At 36.6% G+C, this 23,036-nt stretch overlaps 1 protein-coding gene and 1 pseudogene across 2 annotated transcripts in view; one reads left to right on the plus strand and one right to left on the minus strand.

Moving 5' to 3' along the window:
- The window catches only part of Pcdh15 (protocadherin related 15), a 1,435,956-nt gene that overhangs the window by 582,427 nt on the left and 830,493 nt on the right, over window positions 1-23,036 (minus strand). The gene's annotated exons all lie outside the window — the stretch shown is intronic.
- Window positions 1-23,036, plus strand: part of LOC143269994 (calcium uptake protein 3, mitochondrial-like) — a 70,757-nt pseudogene that overhangs the window by 39,609 nt on the left and 8,112 nt on the right.

Below are 23,036 nucleotides of genomic sequence, written 5' to 3' on the forward strand. Positions count from 1 at the left end.
AACCTGTTTTACTATCTTAGCTTTTCCTTGTCAAGACTTTGTACTCTATACTATAACTTAGATCAAATCTCATTATAACTCATTCCTCAGCATCAGCCAATTTAATAATAAGAAATAAGTTTTGCAGCCAAAAATATTTGGACTTTGTATGTGGTCACAATTATGTAACTAAGGACTATGAAGATATTATATTGCATTCATGCTTGTTATAACATGATTTAACAATACGTGGTGAAAATTTCCATCTGGGTAAATAGATTTTTAGGTTTATTGTACTCTTTTCATGTTTCCATTAGTGTTCTACTGTATTGTTCACACTCTCCTCTGCCAGTAAGTCTATTGGTTGTTCTTGTGTAAAATTAAAAAAAAATAGAGTATTTTGGGATGGAGAGATCACTCAGTGATTAGCAGCACTTGCCCTTTAAGAAACCCTGAGTTCAAACCTCAGCACCTACATTAGATGGTTCACAACCACCTTTAACTCCAGCTCCAGGGGATATGACAGACAAATGCATCTCCATTTGTGCCCAAAGATATCTGGGTATCAATATAATGATCCCTTTTAAGCAGCTATTGGTTACAAATGTGCTAGAAGAATTAGCATTAGAGGACTGGTCTACTTGTTACTATTCGGTCTAACTGTAGAGTATGGAGCAATGAATATAGCACTGAGGGGTATTTCTGAATAGGGCATCTTCTGTAAAACTGAGACTGTTGAACCAATGACACTTGGTCATTTGAAGAGAACGTGTCTGAAGTGAAAGAGGAAGTGGAATGGAGTATACATCACTACTCTCTGGGGATGATCTTCAGCAATTATGTCTTACACTTCTGGGGGGAATTTACCTTCTATTAACAACAGAATAACAACAGAATATTATCAGTTAGAAGAGTGAGTAGACGATCTCTCATATAAAGCCTGGTTCTTTCCTTTCTGATAGTTTTCTTTTAAGATCAATGAGTCAATTAGTCTTAGAGTGTTTTTTGTTTGTTTGTTTGTTTTTTAAATGTTGAATACTTGGCAGCTGGATCCAGACAAGACAACTTTGGACACTGATTGGTTCTCTGTGGCACACTATTGACTCTTGCAATAAGAAGGCAGCCGAGTGTTTACAAGAAATGGTCAATGGTTTTAGTTATTTGAGTGATCAAAGCCTTCAGCCAGTGTCCTTCCCAACTTCAGCCTCTCAGATCGATACCACAAGATGAACTCCCTTGGTTTAAGGTGTGATGAATCTAAAATATTCCACATAAGGAAACTTTGCATTCCACTGTGAAGAGCTCCTGAGTTCTTTCCCTTGTTACTGATAGACATTGCATGCAAGTAATAAAAAATGACTATATAATCCTGGCTCCAGAGAGTATGGGATCTAGTGAAGTTAAATTCTTTCCTTACTGGAAATTTTTCACAAAGATGAATAAAACTGTGGACATTTACAATGGAAAATGTCAGAAAGTATGAGAAGCGAAGACATAATTGAAGACAAAAAGAAGACTTTCATGAGCTGAGAACACAAAAGCAATGTAGTTTGCTGCAGTCTAATTCCTTAGTTCATACCACTCCCAACATTAACACTGAGGCCAGCTTAGGTGCAACCTCAATAGTTCTCAGGTGAACAACTCAGCACTATATTTACAGACAAAAAGAAAAGAAAGAAAATATCAGCTAATATTTTTATTAATGTTTATCCAATTTATTTAATAGTTTCATCCATGGAACCCAAGAAATTCCAAACTGTAGAGATAAAGATTAAAGTCTGGCATTCCTTTAATGGTTTTTCGCTGTCTGTATTTAACAATATTTATCCTTCACAAGAGCAAGTATGCAGACAACATGACCCCCACCCCACACCAGTTGCCAATAGCCTGTGCCCCACACCTCTCCTTCAGGCCTTGCTCCTCTCAGAAGAGTTCCATGGTGAAGAGATCTACTGATTTCTGGCTCCAAGGACAACCCCTCTTTCAAGAGCCCTTCTATCATTTACCCAGATTCCAATTCCAACTAAACAGAATTCCATAATAATATTGGCACAAATGAAGATTTAGTGGTGTAATGATTCTTGCATTTTATTGGTTGACTTACAACTACTTTAGGAAGAGTTACAGCTAATCAATAGGGTTTTCACTCTTTATTAGTGATATCAAAGTTATCTGCAGAATATTTTTAATTACTGATTAATATAAATCTTGAAGTAGTTTATGAATTTCTGGCAACAAAACCTAGAGTTGGATATCTTTGCTGGGACTTCCTACACGCCAAAATGACTGAGGTTTATATCTTTGGTATAAACAACTAAGATGTTTTATCCTCATCATTCTTATGCTGTCAATAATTTATATAAAGTGAGTATAAAATCCTTGATTGGTGAAATAAATGCTCTTTTAATATTCTGGCATTTGAATGCCTTGACAGAAAGTTCTGTGTTCTAATGTGTGTAGACTTGTTCGCAGGATTACATCTTGTAAGAGAATACTGATAGGGAAGATTTAGAGGTATCTGCATTGCGTTTCCTCTAGGGATTTTCAAAATGACATCCTCTACTGAAAACAATAAAAACATACAAAACAATTTGAAACCAAAGAACACTTTTAATTGGGTCTTTCATGTCTGTTAGGTAGTGCCACTTTCTATGTTGGAGAGATGAAAATAATTGTGTGTCTACTCAGCTCTTGAAGGATGAAGAATAACCTTATTTAATTCATATTTTAAAATCACCTTTAAAAGCTCAACCCTTGCTTTTACTGAATTAGAATGATATAAGTGATTTGGAAATGCTTAAGTGATGATTTTTGTTTGCATCAAAAGTTTAATGGTCACAAACAATCACTTTCTAATAAATTCCATTCACATTATATGAACGGTTATTTGCTTACTTCAGATTGACCAATGAGCTCCATCAGAGAAGAAACAAGTTTCTGTGATGGTTAATATTCTAACTATTTTTGCTTCTGCTTTAAGTATCAGCTTTTCAAATGTGTAGCTACCAAAGACAATGCCAAGAAAGTTGTAAGTTTATGTAAAATTGATTTCTAGCAGTTTAAACCTCAAAGAGCTGCTGGTATAATCTGTAAAGTCCTCCTGGACCCATGGGCATCATCATCAACATAATTATGAGTCTGGAAAGTACTTGGGTCCAAATCAGCTCTTCTGTTGGAAATAGAAATGCCCTCTCTGATGTCCCTTGTGGCATCGAGGCCCTGAAGCATGATGGGATTGCCCATCTGTTTTCTCTCTGCAGCTAAGGGCACCATGTACATGGAGATCTATTTAGTCTGGATTTTTACACTTACTTTATTTAAACATACTTGAGTGTCAGTATAAAAATGAAAGCCCCTAAATGCTCACGTGGCTACATGATATTTCAATGCATGGAGATGAATGTTTATCAATATGAAATGTGGCAGAAAAGAATACCAGATGTTAAGCGGATGCATGTGTGTTCTGAACCTTGTCTAATACCTCTGTCTGGACTTAAGGTGATGTGCCTGTGGATCCATAAGGCTGTATAGCATGGAATGCTCTTTTGATTGGCTTTTTTCCTTGGTATTCTTAATTACTATCCATCATACACAGTACAGGATTTCACATAGACCAAGTCTTTCTGTATATCATGTGCTTTGACTGCAAACCCTCCACTCCAATCCTAGTCTCCTTTCCAGTCTTCCTTCTGCCCTCATATGTGTCTCATGTCCATATACCTATGAGCAACTAGTTCTGATTCATGAACATATGACTAAGCATTTATCTATAAATGGTATTTATCTATAAAGAATTTAGAGACCCACATAAGAACAAATTAATGTGTTGTTTGTTGTCTACCTCTGAGCTTATTACTATGATCTCCACTGACATTCACTCTCCAGTAAAGTCATTCTTCCATCTCTTTATGAATGAAACAAACCAACAAAAAACACCATTGTGTGTACATGTCACACTTTTCCTTACTCAGTCCTCTGCTGTCACACATCTATTCTGACTCCACAATAGTCTGCAGGTTTAAAGCAGATTGATTGCTCTTATCATAGACCCACATAAAACAGCCACAGGATTGCTGACCTGCTAGAAAAATACAGTAAAAGAACAAAATGTCCTCCAACCTCACCCCACAAGCTGTCATGACATAGATTCTCAGGGATTTCTGACCTGTAGAAAAGTCATGGTTTTCCATACGCTCACTTTGGACCATAATTTGTTGAGTAAATGTTTATAGAGCTATATGAAGCCAGAGCTTAACCAGGTGCTCATGCACTTGTATTTTTGATAACACCAAAGTGTAGCCTCCCACAGTACTTCTTTCATGTGATGCATGGATTTCTCCTTGTCAGGGAATCATAAAGCAGTAAGACAAAAAATGAGAGGCAACATACACAAAAATTGACCACAAAACAGGAAACAATGCATTTACAAAGGGGATGTAAATTATTTCATTTTTAATACTCCCTCCTCACTCAGTTCATTTGAACTGTTTTAAAATAAGCTGATGAATAAATTTTTCTTCTTGTATCTCAGAAAACAAAAGACAGCCCTAATAACTGATAAATTGGAGAGTGTAGGCGGTACATTGTTCTCTTTCCAACACCCAAGTTTCCGCTTTCATCTCACCCCATATGTCTGTACATGAATGCACATTAGTGCTTGGGTAAGAAGGGAAGCTCGTCACTCAGGCATGTCAGTCAAAAGTATTGTGTGTCTTGTATGTGTTATTAGTGGTTGAACTCAGAGTTTTATATTTGTTAGTCAAACACTCTAACGATAAGCTTTATCTGTACTGCCTAGCTTTATCAATCATTGAAAAATAAAGTTGCTTCTCTTGCAATAATTTAACTATTTGACTGAGTCATTTATTCAATAGATACCCAGGATGAATAACATTTTGGGAAAAATAACCCTTCCTGAGTTTAAATTAGATGATAATCTTGACACTGACCCTTTTGAGGAACCATCATCTCTATTGCCATTTGGACCTTTCTTCATATTTCCCTGCCATTTCCAATGTTATACAAAATAAAAGTTAAGATGTTACTAAAGAAAAAGTTCATATAATTCTTAAACAATATACCTAAGTTTTCACATAAAGAAGTAAATAAATCTTTACAGACATTATTTCAACCATTGGCTGATATTAGATGGTCACAAGGCTCAATGTTTTAGGTCAAAACAAAAACCAACAGAAACTAAAATAAAAAATTTTCCAAAGCATAAGTTGAGGTCTGTATGTATTAATGGAGGGTCTAAACATGTGGTTCTACAGACGCACACTCTCCTGTAGACATATACCCAGGACAGCATGCCATACTCTAGAGCTATATTTTGGGACACATATAGTTCAATAACTAAATGCAAGTGTGAAAAGCAAACATGTATTTCCATGTTCCTGTAAGATATACTATTTTATCTTAGATATAAAAGTCTAACAGACATTGACTTTGTTTTTCAAAGAGCCAAAGCTTACTTTATAAGTACATTTTATTATTACTTTATAACAGAGTGGGATCTTTTTTTGTTTGTTTGTTTGTTTGTTTGTTTTTCAAGACAGGGTTTCTCTGCATAGCTTTGCACCTTTCCTGGAGCTCACTTGGTAGCCCAGGCTGGCCTCGAACTCACAGAGATCCGCCTGGCTCTGCCTCCCGAGTGCTGGGATTAAAGGCATGCGCCACCACCGCCCGGCCAGAGTGGGATCTTAAATCAGAATGTTAATATTATCAACTCACTGCACTGGTTTATCTCAGAATAACACTTGTTCAATTGTTATGAAAAGACATATTTACATGTGACAGTAAATACTGTTGATATGGGATTAATAATTCATACATGCATACACACATACTACTGATGAAGCACAATCCATTAAAATGTATTGTAATGCTAATAACTGTCATGACTTACATATTTTCTAATCACTATAGATTCTTCACAAACTATTCTATATTGCTTGCTAATTTGTGTCTTAAAAAATATTTTCTCTTCAAAAGTACAGTTGTTCAATTTTCTTCCTATAGAAAAATAAGATTATTGTATTAGCTAATTTTATCTTCACTTTTTCCTTTTTCTTTCTTTTGGTTTTTTGAGACCAGATTTCTTTATGTAACAACCCTGGCTGTCCTGGAACTCACTCTGTAGACCAGACTGGCCTCAAACTCACAGATAGCCAACTATCTCTGCCTGCCAAGAGCTGGGATTAAGGACCTGCGCCATCTTCTTTTTCTAAGTTACATAAAACAATATCTAACTTCCATATGTATTGCTGATTTCCACTTGATTACTTCTTTCATTCCATTTGCAATTAGTGACTGGTGACCATTTAGTGGCATCAAATGGGAGATGAAGGATATGCATGTTGGAAAGATCATGGTCAGAATTACAATTTATTGACCATAAATATGTAAATATATATACTCTCTATATTATGCTTTATCTTGTAGAAAGATTATAACTATGTCTATGAGAACAAAACATCCTTCAATTTGCTATTTACTAACAAATCAAATCAATAATATAAATTATATAATAACCATCCACAAGCATAGAATAGAACATTGTTGTGATTTAGAATCCCTTAAATACCGTTTCAATGGTTCATTAATTATATGTTAATTATCATTTACAGATGCACTATAATGTATGAATTTTAAAACAATGTATTGGCTATTCTTGCCTTGTCTGTCTTTAAAGAAAATAAGCCAAAGACTTTGATGTGAAATGGTTGATCCATTCAATTAATAAATTTGATTCAGTGGCTACATATACTATTATGCCATGTGATTGAGAAATTTAATGATTTTCTGTTTTGTTTTGTTTTTTATAAACTTGATTCATTACCTCTGTCCAACTTTACCTTAGTAAGTGGAAGATTTATTTTTATCAACTGTATTTTAAGGACAAAATTAAATATATATCAAAGAATACTGCAGTATCAAGCATGTGGGCAATACTCAATGAATATAGGAAGACATATTAAAAATCTGGCAAATAAATCAATGCATATGTCTCCAGAGCAAATGCTTCCCATTCACCATTCATTTAATTCTTAAATTTAGATGATGAAATTGATAACATTAGGCAATATATTTTTTATATACCACGTAACTTCAAGCAAATACTTACGGTGAAATAGATCGGCCTTTGAAGGGTTATTTTGCAGGTACTTGAATTATAGCTCCAAGAGTCAATTGGGAAACACATGCATATGAGGAGCAGGAAACAAAAAGCAATCCCTCTCTTTCCAGATGTGTGATGAAAGCCACTGGTATGTTTGGCTAGTGTGGATTTGCATTCAAGAGCTGATGTTTTGGTTGAATGCTGTGGGATGTTCTGTATGGCAAATGCGTTGCTCTGATTGGTCAATAAATAAAACACTGATTGGCCAGTGGCTAGGCAGGAAGTATAGGCGGGATTAACAGAGAGGAGAAAAGGAAGAACAGGAAGGCAGAAGGAGTCACTGCCAGCTGCCACCAGGACAAGCAGCATGTGAAGATGCCAGTAAGCCACGAGTCACGTGGCAAGGTATAGATTTATGGAAATGGATTAATTTAAGCTATAAGAACAGTTAACAAGAAGTCTGCCATGGCCATACAGTTTGTAAGCAATATAAGTCTCTGTGTTTACTTGGTTGGGTCTGAGTGGCTGTGGGACTGGCAGGTGACAAAGATTTGTCCTGACTGTGGGCAAGGCAGGAAAACTCTAGCTACAGTTGAATCTGCATTGGAATTTCTGTTTGGATGTCTTACAACTACAGTTTTGTGTGCCTCGTCTCATTTGTAGGTCAAAGTCTAAAAGCATTTCAAATGGTGACTTTCTTCATATATATATACATATATATATATATATATATATATATATATATATATATATATATAGAAAATGAACAAAAGAGTTTGACTGTGACTTACAGTTTGTTAATTACATTGCAATTACATAAGAACTTTAAAAGCAGATACGCTTCATTAAAACATTGTAAATACTACCAAAATTGTTTCCTTAAATGTGAAATGCTTAATGCATGTTTCAACAATTTCACAATGTTGATAAAATTACCCCCAATTCTACAGCATTAGCAATATACTCTTCATAGTGAGATGGTTCACATCTTTCTTTGGCTCATACTGCCTTATTTAATTTGGGCTCTTTCTCTTCATTCTCCTCTATGAACTATCTGCCTATCTTTTCCTCTAACATGCTCCTACATTAAAAAAAATCTATTGTCTTTGTAGGGCATAGCCCTCCAACTTCTGACATCACCCCCTTGCTACGTGGATAAAGTAACTCTGCTGGATATTCTTGGGTGGACAAAAAGATACAATTGGGAATCATTACACTGAGTGAAATTAGCTCAAAGTGCATGAAGACAAGTACTTCATGATCTCATTCATACATGGAATATAAATAAAGTGTGCTCATAGCAAATGAATGGATAGTAGTTGCCAAGATGGGGAAACAAGGAGTCAGGAGAAATGGAGGAAAGCCAATCAATGCACACAGTTATTAATTGATAGAAACAGGATTCTCTGGTCTGTGAAGCAGGGTGACTTTGATATTGTCAATGAGCTGGATATATATGTAAGGGTGAGAAGAAAGGATCTGGGATATTTCCACCTCAATGACAACTGCCTGTTTGAGGAGAGAGATAGGAAAGCTAGAAATAAACACAAAATATCACAGGGTACCCCATACATTTGTTGTTTTCTTTTTATGTTATGATTTTAAAACTAAGAAAATATTATGCAAGCTGCTGAGGAAGGAAAGCAATTAAACAGTCTTAGCCAGCTGCAATATCTATGAGCCACAACAGTTACCAGTATGGCAAGATATGCATAAAGGTAAAACGGGTGGCACTTACATGTTACTGGTACAAACCGCTGTCTTGGGATTTAAAACCCACTTACTAGGAGGTAAATCATGCCTAGTACTGGAAACCAAGCTTTCTCAGGCTAGTGAGGTTATAGATCTTAAAAAAGAATCTATTACTACCATTTTGCTAGATCAGCATATTTCCTTACTACATTCTAACCAGTATCCTTATACCCACAGATAAATGTAGCAACCATCCCTCATCAAAAATGCCTTTCTTTACAGCAAATCAAGACCATCACACACACACACACACACACACACACACACACACACACACGCACATTTACCAAAAAAAACCCCACAAGTTAACATATTGTGGGGCGTTCACCCCAATGGATACGTCTATACCATACCTCCTGCCTCTCTGTCTCAGGGAACATTGTGGAGAATGGAATGGAATGATTATAAGTGCCAGAAAACCAGCATGTCTGCTGTGAAATAGGCTCTCCTAGAAATGTTTGCTACACAAGACCTGAACAATGGTAATATCAATAGACGTGTCAATGTGGAGAAGGGAAATTTCACAGGATCTCAGCTCTACACAAAGAACTATAGGCAACTAATGACTGTTGGGCGAAGAAAAATTAGCCTTTCCCAGTGGTGAACCCCCTTTGTGGCCATCCAATGCAGAGTGGTCAGCCTTGAAACCATTTATATACAAACAATAAAAACGACTCAGCAAATTTTATGTATATATATTTATATGAATACACACGTGCAGATGTATGTATGTCACAAATCTAATCAAAGTAAAGGAGGCTATCAATTTAGGAGTAGAGGATTGAGAGGGTTTTGAGGAAGGAGAGTTGGGAGAAACTGAAGAGGGGAAAAGAGAGACGAATGTGATACAGTTCTATTTTAATTTTTAAAATTTAAAAATAAAAATATTAAATAATAATAATAGTTCAGGAGCCCCCAACTGGATCAGGCCCTCTGGATAAGTGAGACAGTCGATTAGCTTGAACTGATTGGGAGGCCCCCAGGCAATGGGACTAGGACTTGTCCTTAGTGCATGAGCTGGCTGTTTGGAGCCTGGGGCCTGTGCAGGGACACTTTGCTCAGCCTGGGTGAAGGGAGGAGGGGACTGGACCTGCCTGGACTGAATCTACCAGGCTGAGCTGAATCCCCAGGGAGATGGGAATGGGGGGTTGGTTGGGGGGTGAGAGGAGGGAGGACAGGGGAATCCATGGCTGATATGTAAAATTAAATTAAATTATAAAATAAGTAAAATCACAAAAAATAAATAATAATAGTTTAGAAAACAAATCAGGAACAAAATAAAGGAAATATAGCCAAATGTTCCTTAGGAAAAATAGTTTAGTCATATAAAATATATAGCTGTTTCAAATAATTAAAAGAAAAAAAGAAAGAGAAAGCCAAGCATCATAAGTGTGGGACTGTCTTGTCCAGATGGTAGGCTTGTTTTTATTATATAAAGGTTGAGTAAGTAAATATCCTTATAATACTAGATATAAAACATGACAGGTGGTATTCCTGACACTTACAATGTACAGATACATTATAGTAAACAACCTGGTTCAAAAGGATTTTAGGACTCTAGACACACAAGCTCTCTGTTCTGAGAAAGCTATAAACTACCCACGAAATCAGCTGCCTTAAAGGGTTAGTCTGAGTGAGCTAGCCAGCACTCTCAACAGCTACCTGCTGAACTTCTTTAGTGGAGACATTAATCTTGTGGGAATATCCAGTTCTTAGTATCAGTACTTGAAGATAGCTGTCCTATGAATTACCATTTCTTATCTAAATAGAAGGAGAAATTTCCAGAGTCTGAAGAACCTGAATGTTTTCAAATTGCTGAACAAGTTTCAGTCAATCTATGCATCATTAAAAGGTCTTAAAGTAAGTAAAGTTTTCTGATTGACTAACCCATAGAAAAACTCATAAGCAATGAGCAGTTTTAGATTCTCTTTTATTGACTTTACAGCAATATGACAGCTAACCAGTAGTGTCATTGTCTTTTTATTGGCATTATTACCTCTTAAGAAATAATTACACATTTTAAAAAGAAATCTTAGTAACACCAGGTCTCCCATCGTTTGAGTCTATTAGCATAACAGATCACACTATAGATAAAAAGTCCATCAACTCTATCTACCACAAGAGGCAAATTCATGCCTGTCACCAATTTTCTTCCTTCATTTATGTTGTGATTGTCCATGTCCTAAAACTCATTAAGTGAAAAATAATCATTACTTGCAGAAGATAGGGCTCTTAGGATTTGAAAACTGGACATTTCATCTTCTGCCTCAGAGAGTTAATCTGAGGATTATTGATCAATACTGGATAGTTCTTTGTAGAGTATCCTGGCCCCGAAGATTTGATTCTTAAAACTGATTATTAAATCAAATCAGAAAAGATATTGCTCCAATTTTGCCTTCAAGGCTTATTTTCAGAAGAATAAGATCCAGGTTACAGTATTTGGTTATACTCTGACATACTATATAATTTTCATTTTATAAAGAGACATTATTATTGGTTCATTCAATTGGAGGATGGGGAGAGAAAGGGAATCAATCTGTACATTTTGTTGAAAATGAATTTTCATGGATTAAGAAAATGTGTGGATACTTTGATTTAGTTATATATTGTTCTGAGAGTGGAGACTGTGGGTTTCATTCACTTATCAGGTTGGTGAGTGCCTCCTGTGTTACAGGCCTTATGTTAGGTGTTGAGAATCCAGCAGTTCATGATCTGTAGAGTACAAGCAATAATCCATCAGCTGTCAGAGATAGGAGTGAGAAGCCAGCTCCTCAGAAGTGGGGAAAAAAGGGCACTAGTTGTGTAGTGGCTTCTTCCTAGCATGCAGCTCTGGGCTTCTTGCATGGCTGGGATGAGCAAGAGGACAAGTGAAGCAATAATTCTATGTAGTAGTGCGTGGCTGGCCTCAAAGTCACTGTGTCAAGTAAGAGGCAGGTTAATCTTGAACCCTGATCCTCTTCTCAACACACAACATTATTGTCAGTATTTGTATTTCATTTCCCCATGGAGAATCTGGTAAATTGGTTTGAATACTGAAGAAAAGTAAGAATAGAGAGGGAGGCCATGTTGAAAAATCCATTTTTAAAGTTTTATTCTAACCAACTTGTAGCTTGTCTGCTGTGGTGGGACACAGTTGTCATCATTTTCAAACCAAGTGGCAAAAACTGCTCTTGGGATATAGGTCCCATGGATGGGGAGACAGGGCATCACAAGTATCTAAAAGAAATTTCCAGAAATTCTCCACAGAGGAGCAAGAGCAAGTTTCATTTAAAAGAGAAGAAAATGATGAGCCTATAGGATGCTAATGACACAGGTCTGGGACATTTTCCTAGGACTCAAGTCACAAAGCACATGGGAATATTTTTTAAGGGAATAGGAAGGAATTGAAGGCTACCAATACTTGAATACTGCTTTGCATGTAACTACAATCAGTGGTTCAGGAGAGGAACATGGAATTTGGATGTGGGTGAAGAAAACACAGATTGCCATTATACTGAATAGCCACCAAGAGCTTAAATATATGTGTGAGTGTAGAAGTATCAAAAATGAGACAAAAAAATAAGGATTGGCATGTTCATAAACCATGTGAAAGGGAGCACAGATTATTAATCAGATGGCAAACACCCCAGATAAAGGCACATCAGCCTGACTGGAGGCACAGACTATCAATGAACAATATAACAAAATGTTAGAGTACTTAAGATGTGTGCAATGTTTATGTGCCAAGCTAAAACTAAAGGTAAATATGAAATGGAATTTCTAAGGGAAAAAAAACATGAATGCATGACATTAAAGTATCTGGTTTTCATGAAGCAAGTAGTTAAAGGTTCTATAATTTGGTTGTTGTGAGAATTATACAAATAAGTAATTATGAAATAAAAATTGATCTTGAAATATAATTCTTTAATGAATAACAAAAAAGTCATAGAGCCACAAAGAGGGGACAACATATACTTGGCCTTTGAGAGAGGGTCTCTAAAACCTTTACACAAAATATATACAGAGGAAGTCATCAAATTTAATGTTGAAAAAATTGTATCACATATGTTCAGTGTCACCCTGAGGCCCAAAGTAGATAATTGAACACACCAATAAAAAGACAGTAAGTTTAAAATATATGTCAATTTTAACTAGTATAAAAGATTTAATAAGGCCAGTGGAAGAGTCTTTAGCTGTTGAGCTTATTAATATTCATGAAAACTATAAAAAGAAAAATGATGTCAATAATATTTGTAGGAAAAATCAGATATTTAAAATGTTCACATCCAATTAGTAAATAATTTTTAAATACAACATATCTTGGAAGTCACAAAGTAAGATAGGATTTTAAATGAATTTATATGAGCTATGTGGGTGTGAAATTAACTGATGGGTTTAATTCATATTTAATAATTTCTCTGTCTGATGGTCCTAACACCAATTTCTTGATTCCTTCTATACCTTCCATCCCTAATATTAAATATTGGGAAGGGAACTTGAGGTTGGCAATAAGTGTTATGAGGAGAACATTGGCAGTTGTCCATGACATGTACTCCCTGACTGCAAGGATCTCTCAGTTACTGGCATACATTTATTTTCTGCACATTCTGCCAATATGACTATAATACAAATGATTCTTGTGTCAGGTTAATGGTAGAAAATAAGCTCTAGTCCTTGGCCTTAAAATGACCTGAGCATAAACAAAAAACAAAAAACAAACCACTGGTTGAATAAGGACATGTGATAGACTGAGGGTGAGAGTGAGGAGGGGATGTTCCCCTTTGTACTACTTTGATGTATGTATGTATGTATGTATGTATGTATGTATGTATTTACTTATTTATTTATTTATTTATTTATTTATTTATTTATTTATTTATTTATTTATTTTTGAGACAAGGTTTCTCTGCATAGCTTTGTGCCTTTCCTGGAACTCTCTTTGTAGACCGGGCTGGCCTCAAATTCACAGAGATCCACCTGCCTCTGCCTCCTGAGAGCTGGGATTAAAGGCGTGTGCCACCACCGCCCAGCTACCTTGATGTATTTAGTACAATGAGCATCAGAACACATTAACACATCAACAGTGTTTCTAAAAAAAAAAAGGGTTTATTACAAAGATAGGGAGGAGCAATAGTGGGGGAAGGGATGGGTCACAGGGCTGTGGTGAGCCCATACATTGCTAAGCATACTGCCTCTGTCCTCCACGTGACTGTATGGAAAGACTTGTGAAGTCTACCATTGGGTTGTCATGAAAATTGCACAAATATGTCATTTTAAATAAAAAAAAATCAAACTTGAAATACAATTCTTTAACCAATAGCATGAAAGTAATAGAGCTATGAAGAGGGGCCAACATAGGTCTGGCCTCTAAAGGACGGGTCTCTAAAGGCTTTCTATAAAACATGAGGAGGAGCCCCTCAAATAAGATGGTCTCTGTTTCGTTTCTGTGGTATCTTTTAGGAAGGTGGGCACCGAGTACTTCAAAAATCCAGCTTTCACATGGAATTAAATTATGGTATCATAATTTTTAGTTTAATTTAGTTTCATCAAACCAAGCCAATTGCTTTCTACAGTTATTGATGTACAAAAAGTGAGGCAGGGGGGGAAAGACTGGAGAGAATCAGGAAAGAGAACAGAAAGGGAGAAAGAGGAAGTGGGAAGGAAACACAGTAAATCCTTGGGCAGAGAGTTTAAGAGTAAATAATGTTTGAGAAATAAAAATGTACTTTGAGGCCATGTAATCACAGCCAAACTATGAGGCTCTGTACTCAATCTATAAGATGTACATGAGCAAAACATTAGACCCAAGTTGAGTGATATCCCTGTATTACAAGCCCATGAATAATGTCACCCCAAATATACAGTAAACAATTATTCTATGCAAAACAAAACATTGACTGAGACAATTATTAAACTCTTACCACTGGGCTGAGTGTATTAAACTTTAAAAGATTTGGAAAATACAAATGGGCACTTCTGCATTTGTTCATTTGTTTTAAAGTGAAAGTATTTGTAAAGTCTTACCTGAAGGCAGATATTCATTATTGCAGTCAAGCATCATGAAATACATTTCAAATATTATGTATTCTACATAAATTACTCAGGAGCAAGAAAAAGTAGGTTGTACAGTTTACACACAAGCATAGAAATATTTCTTAGGAAAAAATAATGTGTTTGAGACTATCTACAGTATAGTCTCAGGAAAAGCATAAGCAGCATTCGCCCCATTACCTAAGCTTCATAAAAATGCAGCTATCTAATTTAATTTAACTCTGAACAGATTTCTTTGCAGCACAATTTGTATTTTGAGAACACGTCTAAGAATCATAGCTTGCAATGTATGGCAGCTCAATGAAGAATAATCTGTAAACAAAATCTCCATCTATCAACAAAGGCCATTAAAGACCATAAAATAACCCATCCCTAACTGATTAATGCTGCCGCTGAAAGGGATTTCAGGCCATTAACATCCACAAAATATACTGCATCTGGGCTTGCATTTATTAGATAAATCACATAGTTATGTGTGTTGGTATAAGGCCGTGCTTCCTTAACCACCTTCCCACCCATATTAATTTAACATTTTTATAAGGAAGATGCTTTGAAGAACACCGAGCATCAGTGGAAAGTAAACAACTCTATTCACTGCCTGGAGACAAAGGCAATGATGGCGTGGCTATGGTCAAACGTCAGAGGAGAATATTTTAAACACTGGGAAGATACAGCTATTTTCATTTATAAATCTTGATAATCTATGGATGATAATGAGGGTGCTTCATAGCTAAATTGGCAATGGAAGTATAGCCTTTATGGTGTTAGACTCTGCAGTTTGCAGTCACAAACCTCCCTTGCCAGGAATGACACCATGGCCCAGGGAGACCATTGCCTTCAGAGTGAGGGGTTTTGTCCACTGCATACAACCTATCAGGTCTAATGTCTTTACGGCTCTGGATCGTGTCTGTCCAATGGTTTTAACATTAGAACCTGCCTCCAGTTCACATCACCTTTCAGACCTGTCTTCTCAAATAAAGCATTTGGTAGACAGTATCATTTAAATGTTCTTTTTTTATCATTTCCAAAGACACGTTTTAACTTTATTTTTTGAGATTATAATATAATTACACCATTTCTTGCTTCCCCCCCCCCACTCCAAACCTCCTCATATATTCTCCCTGCTCTCTTTCAAATCCATGGCCTCATTAAAAATTGTTGTTATTGTTATTATTGTTTTTATTGGTAGTGGTGGTGGTAGTGGTGGCTATAGTGGTGTGTGTGTGTGTGTGTGTGTGTGTGTGTGTGTGTGTGAGAGAGAGAGAGAGAGAGAGAGAGAGAGAGAGAGAGAGAGAGAGAGAGAGTTTGTGTATTCCTAAATATATAAATACACCCTGCTCAGTTTGTTTTCAGGACTAGCTAATTGGTATTAGATAACCAGCTGGTGCCATTAAATGTTTCATCCACATTACCTCACTTCATCTATTCCACACAAACTGAGTGATTTTTTTTTAAGTAGCTATTTTACAACAGGAAAACCTTGATTCAGTAGGGTTAAAGGAAGTTTCCAAGGTTTCGTATCCAGTCGATGGCAGTGGAAATTCAAGCCCTGGCCTGTGTTGTCACTGAAATTCATAGATAGATATGTACTTATCCTACCATCCTGTTTTGAGTCTCTTTCGCCAAGAATATGATCTGACTTTCTATTAATTATCCTGGTCTGAGTTACTCCATCTTTGAATTGTTCTGGCCTCTCATCTCTGCCATGTCCTCCTATCTTCACTGAATTTCTGTGATGGTATCAACAGCAGAGATAGGAGAAGAATGACACCTGAGCAGGTTACACATCCAGGAGAAGGTTTCTGAGGTTAGAATGTTTAAGATCAGCTTCTGAACCTGAAACAAGTGAATGGCAGAGACATACCAGAATCTCTAGGACCACATTGGCTTGGAAGTACAGGAAGGAAGGTGGAAAAAGACACACCTTTATTCCTGCATTATTTTCTTTTGTTTTGGTTTTGAGTTTCTATTGCCTTCTCTAGGGTTTAACAACACAGATCTTTGTTATAGTTATATAGAAATGAGACACAAATTCCTGGGTCTCACATCATGAAAACATGTCTACACACAAGCTGGTAGTTCCAAGAAGGGGTTTCTTTGCTCTTAAGCAGTTTTTTTTAATGTCCATCTAGAAGTGCCTTTATGAAATTAATTTTAAGATATTAGTAGAAATGGATAAATACAAAGACAGTCACAAAAGGCTCACAAGCTCATTTTATCATAAAAGGTCAGGCAGCCTTGTCCCACGTCTTATTGCATTTCTGGCACCTAAAACTTTGTTAGTTTAACATGTAGATGAGTTAAATCCACCATCAAGGAAGATACATTTATCTATTTAACATTTGTTCTTTGCATAGTCCCCAGATTCAATTTCCACAGCAAGGCTGTGATTATGATTTGCTGTTAGCCAAGTATTACAGACATGATGTGTGTTTACCATTCATAGTTACATCTTTTTAATGTCAGGAAATACTTGAATAATATCAACCACCAAGTCCACCTTAATAATATTTTAGCCTCTCAGAGGTTTCTCATGTGCCTAAAAATACTACACAATAATACATATTTTCATATCTAATTGTACTTTCAACATGTGTAAGGCATGGTATAATTATATTTTGATCTAATGAAATCTCAATATTGGAGAAAACTAAAGAAACAGAAGGTTAGGGAAAAAAACCACTGATTCAGCTGTAGGAACAATAGAATGTGTAATGTTTTAAGGAAATACAGTCCAGTCCCTAAAGCACACTTAGTTCAAAACAAAGGTGGTTTATCACTCTTACAAGGAAAGATTTAAAGGATGTGGAAAGCATGAGTACAGAAAATATAAGCTGTAATTCAAACAGTCTAGTCTGGTGGGTTACCTAATGGCTTACAGAAAATGTAACAGGAAACAGGAAAACAAATTTTACCACATTTTTTTTATATGAATGCAGTGTTCTACTTGGCCAGAGCCTACTTCTGTGGATGCTATACACATTGGATTCAAGATGTAGAGACACCAAACTGGACCTAGACTGGGGTAATTCTTTCCTGCTGGGTGGCTTTCCTGGTGCCAGATGATGCTATGCTTGCCACTATGAGGTAAACACATTAAAAGTCGAACCCACGAGTGAACTCTATGAACTATGTAATACCAGCCAGACAGGCAAGATGCACTATTGGTTTCACAGGGGCACAACTGTTATCAATCACTGTCTAATTGGATTTGAGGGTTAATCTATAGGAGGGAACCCATGGCTAATACTATAAATTTAGTCTAAAATTTATGACCCTGGGAGGGGACTCAGTATGGCTGCTTGGTTGAATCAACATAGCATCAAACCACCCACTAAATATCTACATTTATTCCCACCGAGGCTACTGTCATACTTCAACATTAAAGAAGCCTCTACTTGTAGTGAATACTGATAGATGCAAAGACTCATGGCTGTAAATGATGTTGAGAATAAAGAGCATTTGGGTTTCTGGCTCTCAGTAAGACATCAAGACTCATGGAATATTGTGGAAGAAGAGACAGAAGCAAATGTAGGAGCTGGAGGATGGGAAGCAGAGCTGTGAAATTACATCTTCAAAGGAGGACATGGATTCAACAGCCATAACTTCACAATGCACATTCTGCAGAGAGGTCAGGAACTCCTAACAGTAAACTATGGAGGAGGAATGGACTCATGGGACCCTACACAGACTGATCTGTTGACAACCAACTGGTTCTGGGAAAAAGCAAAGCGTGGTATCCACTTGTGTAACCAATGGTGAACATACTAAGCTCTCAGGGTAAGTTCCAAACTCAGGATCACAACCCTGATTAAACTCAGAGGGGCAATAAGCAAAACCAAAACCAGTAAGTAAGAAAAGAGATTTATGTGCAGAGTGAATTCTAATAGGTTTGAGAATGAAATGGAATATACGCACATGTTTTTATGCACATAATACACACAAGCTTATGTAGACACACAGAGATACCAAGGCTCCAAACTTGAAAGAAGTGAAGAGCAGTTTTCATGAGTGATATGACCAGGGGTCCCTTGGTGATTTTTAGATAGTTACATAAAATAAGCAAATGCATTGCAAGAGTAACATCTTAATATATTAGGGTTCTACTGGAATTAATATGAGAGATGACAATTAGACATTTCAATGTAATCCAAATCCCCATATGGACGAATAAAAATCTGATAGCTGTCTTAGAGAATAAAACCTAATTAACATTTAAAAATCATGGTGAATGCCTCCCTTCACCTGCCCTCTCTCCTAGATCCACTCCTCCTCCTTTCCCTCAAAAAAAAAAAAAAAAAAAAAAGCAGCCCTCTCCTCAGTGCTATCAACTGAACATAGTGTAACAAAATACAATAAGGCTAGGCACAAACCCTCATATCAAGGCTGGACAAAGCAATGCAGGAGGAGGAAAGCGGTCCCAAGGACAGGCAAAAGTGTCATGGCAAAAACACCACTTCCACTGTTAAGAGTCCCACAAGAACACCAAGCTATACAACCAAAACATATATGTAGAGGACCTAGCTCAGATCCATACAGGGCCCATGATGGTCACTTTCTTATATCATGTGGGAACACCTGCCCAGGAGTGGCACTATCCATGCTAAGCTGGGTCCTCACACATCAATGAGCTATCAAGAAAATGCCTCCCAGGCTTGTCTACAGGCAATCTAATGGAGGTATGTTCTAACTGAGACTCTTCTTCTCAGATCACTCTAGTTTGTGTCAAGATGACAAAAAGCTACCCAGGATGCCCCTTGATAAAACTTTTCTCCATTTACCTTGAAAAATTCATTTCATGCCCAATCTTCTGACCTGTGGACTTCTATAGAATTGTTTGAATAAAGTTAGGTTTCTCAATAATAAGAAAGCAATATGAATGAGACTTGGCCATGGAAAATTGTCTCAGTGTCAGTGAGACATGGTAAGTGGTAGATATATTGAGAAAAGAAAAATATCTTCTTATAATTAAGACAGCTAGATTCTACAGAAATTGTTGCCATGTACAACATTGGGGTAAGCATTACCAAAATAGCTCATAGTTTTAATAAAAGAAACAAGTGCCTATTTTATATGTAAAGCTACTGGTGGTTAATTTAAAAAAAACAGTGACAAGTAAATAATTTTAGAAGGAAAATTTTCAATCTAAAAGTTCTGTATGCAGGTGGAAAACACAATCCACCTCTGGCATCAGTTATACAGTTACAGGAAGTATAAGGAAAAGGGAAGTATAGAGAGAGCTTGGTGAGACTGTAGGAAGACTCACTGTGTGTACAGAACACTGATGTGGCTTTCCCTGATTATGGGAAACAATGCAAGCATTCTTAAGATATGAGAACTTTAATCCACATGACATTGTAGAGCTGCTTTCTTGGAGGGCTTGAACTTTGAATATTTGCATTTACTTTTTTTTTCAGAGATGTTTGCATGTGGCTTGGGCAGGCCTCATACGAAGTGTGCGTCTGAGAGTGACTTTGACCTTCCAGTGTCCTTGCTTCCAGTAAAGTGCTGCAGTGCTGAGGCCTGAACCAGGGACTCCCGTGCACTTTGCACACACTCTACCAACTCAGCTACATCTCCAGCTCTCGTTTATATGTTTTTAAATGAGGACATTGCAAAGGTATCCTATTTTTCAGAGTATTTTGAAGACTCCCTGCATGACTATTACTGGATGGACTTAGGGGAAAATGAATGTCCTAATAGAGCATTACAGCATTAGAGAGTTAAATATTTCAGACTGGGTGGAGAAATCTGAATTCTTAGATAAAGGCTTCTAATGAATTTAGATACAAAGTATATGTTGAGAATTACAGCACTACACACACACACACACACACACACACACACACACACACATACACACAGCCAAAAAGAACCCTTATGGATATAGAGACCCCAGGGAACAGAGCTAGAGAGGTCTGTTTTCACTTCCAGTTTATTATTACTAGTGTGTGTTCACTTGCATGAAGTAATAATTTATGGTGGTATATCTTCAAGCTCATTTCTATTTTGTCTTAGACATACATTTACCAATTAAATAAAAAAAATAACAGCATATCGTTTCTTTGTTGTTTTTAGTTTCTCATTTTTATGTCAGAACACATGTGAAAAGCAGTGTAAAGATGTAGTTTCCAGAAAGCAGCCACTCGACCCAGGACATAGTATACTCTCTGGAGACACCACCAATGACTCCTCCTCCCACCAAGTCCCACCTCCTTAGAGTCCATGTGAACCATCTCTGCATTAGCCCATTGATGAGGTAATTACTGGTTGATTCAAAGGACATCTCAACATGGACTCTCGCTAGGAACCAAGCTCCACACAGGAGACTGCAGAAGTGTCTTGAGTTAAGCAACATTTATTAAATTGTATAGTCCTAAGGGATTAATTTCATGCAAAATAATATCTATTTCAAAGATAACATCAGTATGAAAAAGTGATAATATAAATTTCATTGTACCTTTAGAAACATGAATATTTGGTGGAATTACGAACCATCTTAGGAAAGTATTTCTAGGTCTGCTTCCTGGGGGCTGGTGCCTACTGATCAACCACAAATAGACAACAAGTTTGTTTTGATCTTCAGGGAGATATATTTAACAGCTTTAAAACTGCTCAATCTCTCTAGAAATTTGTCTTCAAATAATAGTAAAAGTCTGTAAATAAATACTTTCACTTAGGAATAAGTCACACTAACGTCAAATGAAGAGAATATACTGATGTTCTTATAGAACAGGAGAAGGGCTGCGTCACAGGAGCCTCCAGCAGGCTAAAAGCTCGTTTCCTGGAGAACTGGACCCCAGCAAAGAAAATGAAAGAGTGGAAACTGGCAGGACCAGGAACCAACAGCATCTGCACTGTCTCCAGCCATTTGCCACAGCAGGCAAAGAGGTGGAGGGAGCACAGAAGAAGCCACAGGGTGTGAATCGGGTACCCAGAGAAGCCTCGGAAATAAGTATCTGGACTAACTGTAAATTTAAGTTTTCAGAAGTCTTTACAAGACTGGTGTGCCTCAGTTTATTTAATATGTTCTAAATTCTCTCTACTTAAGTATATGGCCAGGAGGGGTGCATATGTTAATGCATTTAACTTTGCATAGTCAAATTAAGTACAGTAAATGCATGAGTAATTGAAGTGGAAGCTCATGTATGAAAATACCAGCAGGAGCATCTGCTAGAGGATCCAGCACACACATCCTTCCTAAACTGGTATTTGTTGCATCCAAAAATCTGTATTAATTTCATGTCCCCCTCTTCATTCACACATTTCTCCTACAGAGATATTTACAGCTGATTAGTTACATGCTGGGGCGTATGCTAGGTTAGGGAAATATTCTAGGTAAATTAATTCTGAATAGTGGTGAATGACTACAAAGCTCTGTTTCATCCACAAGATTGATGAGGAAAAAATGCATGAGCCTGGTTTTCAAAACTAGTCCAGAGAAAGAACTCAGCAAAGGTGAGCCAAAATGATTGTGGCTATTATCATCCTACTATGCATCTCTGTAATGTAAATAGATGCATGTGTTCTCATAATAAGTCTTTGTATTGTGTATATGAGCAGGTGTGCACATACACGTGAGATAATGAGTTGCCACATTTAATATGTTTCTACCATATATCAATTGATTATTCTAAATTGTCATTATTAGAATACATATATTATACTTCATGTCCCAATAATCTGAGTATAAAGAAAATTCACAGGGACACACAGAGTTACACTCAGAACAGGTTTATAAGCCAGAGCTGTAGCTAAAAGAATATCCAGGAGAATATCAAAGTATGGTCTCACGAAAAAATGCACACAAATGAAATATTTAGTATGCTTTTTACATGTCTGATTAATGGTGTTAATTATTTTTAAAGAAACATTCCTGTTTTCTAAAGAATCTTTCACTGTCCATGTCTTCAAGGTAAGCTTGGAAAACTAATGCTCCACAAGGCAATATCATCCAATGGCTTGATTTTTGTATAGCTGACAAGAAATGTGTGTTTTTCTCATCTTTAAATCAGTGGGAAAAAGTTAAAGACTGACTAACATGTTTGGTAGGTGAAAACTATATACTATTCAAATTTGAATATCACTTTGTTCTCTTTCTTATTATTGTGGTTAAAACAACAAAATTTCCTTTTCCACTGTGTTGTGTAGAAAT

This window comes from Peromyscus maniculatus, chromosome 21 (assembly GCF_049852395.1).
Source record: "Peromyscus maniculatus bairdii isolate BWxNUB_F1_BW_parent chromosome 21, HU_Pman_BW_mat_3.1, whole genome shotgun sequence".
NCBI lineage: Eukaryota > Metazoa > Chordata > Mammalia > Rodentia > Cricetidae > Peromyscus > Peromyscus maniculatus.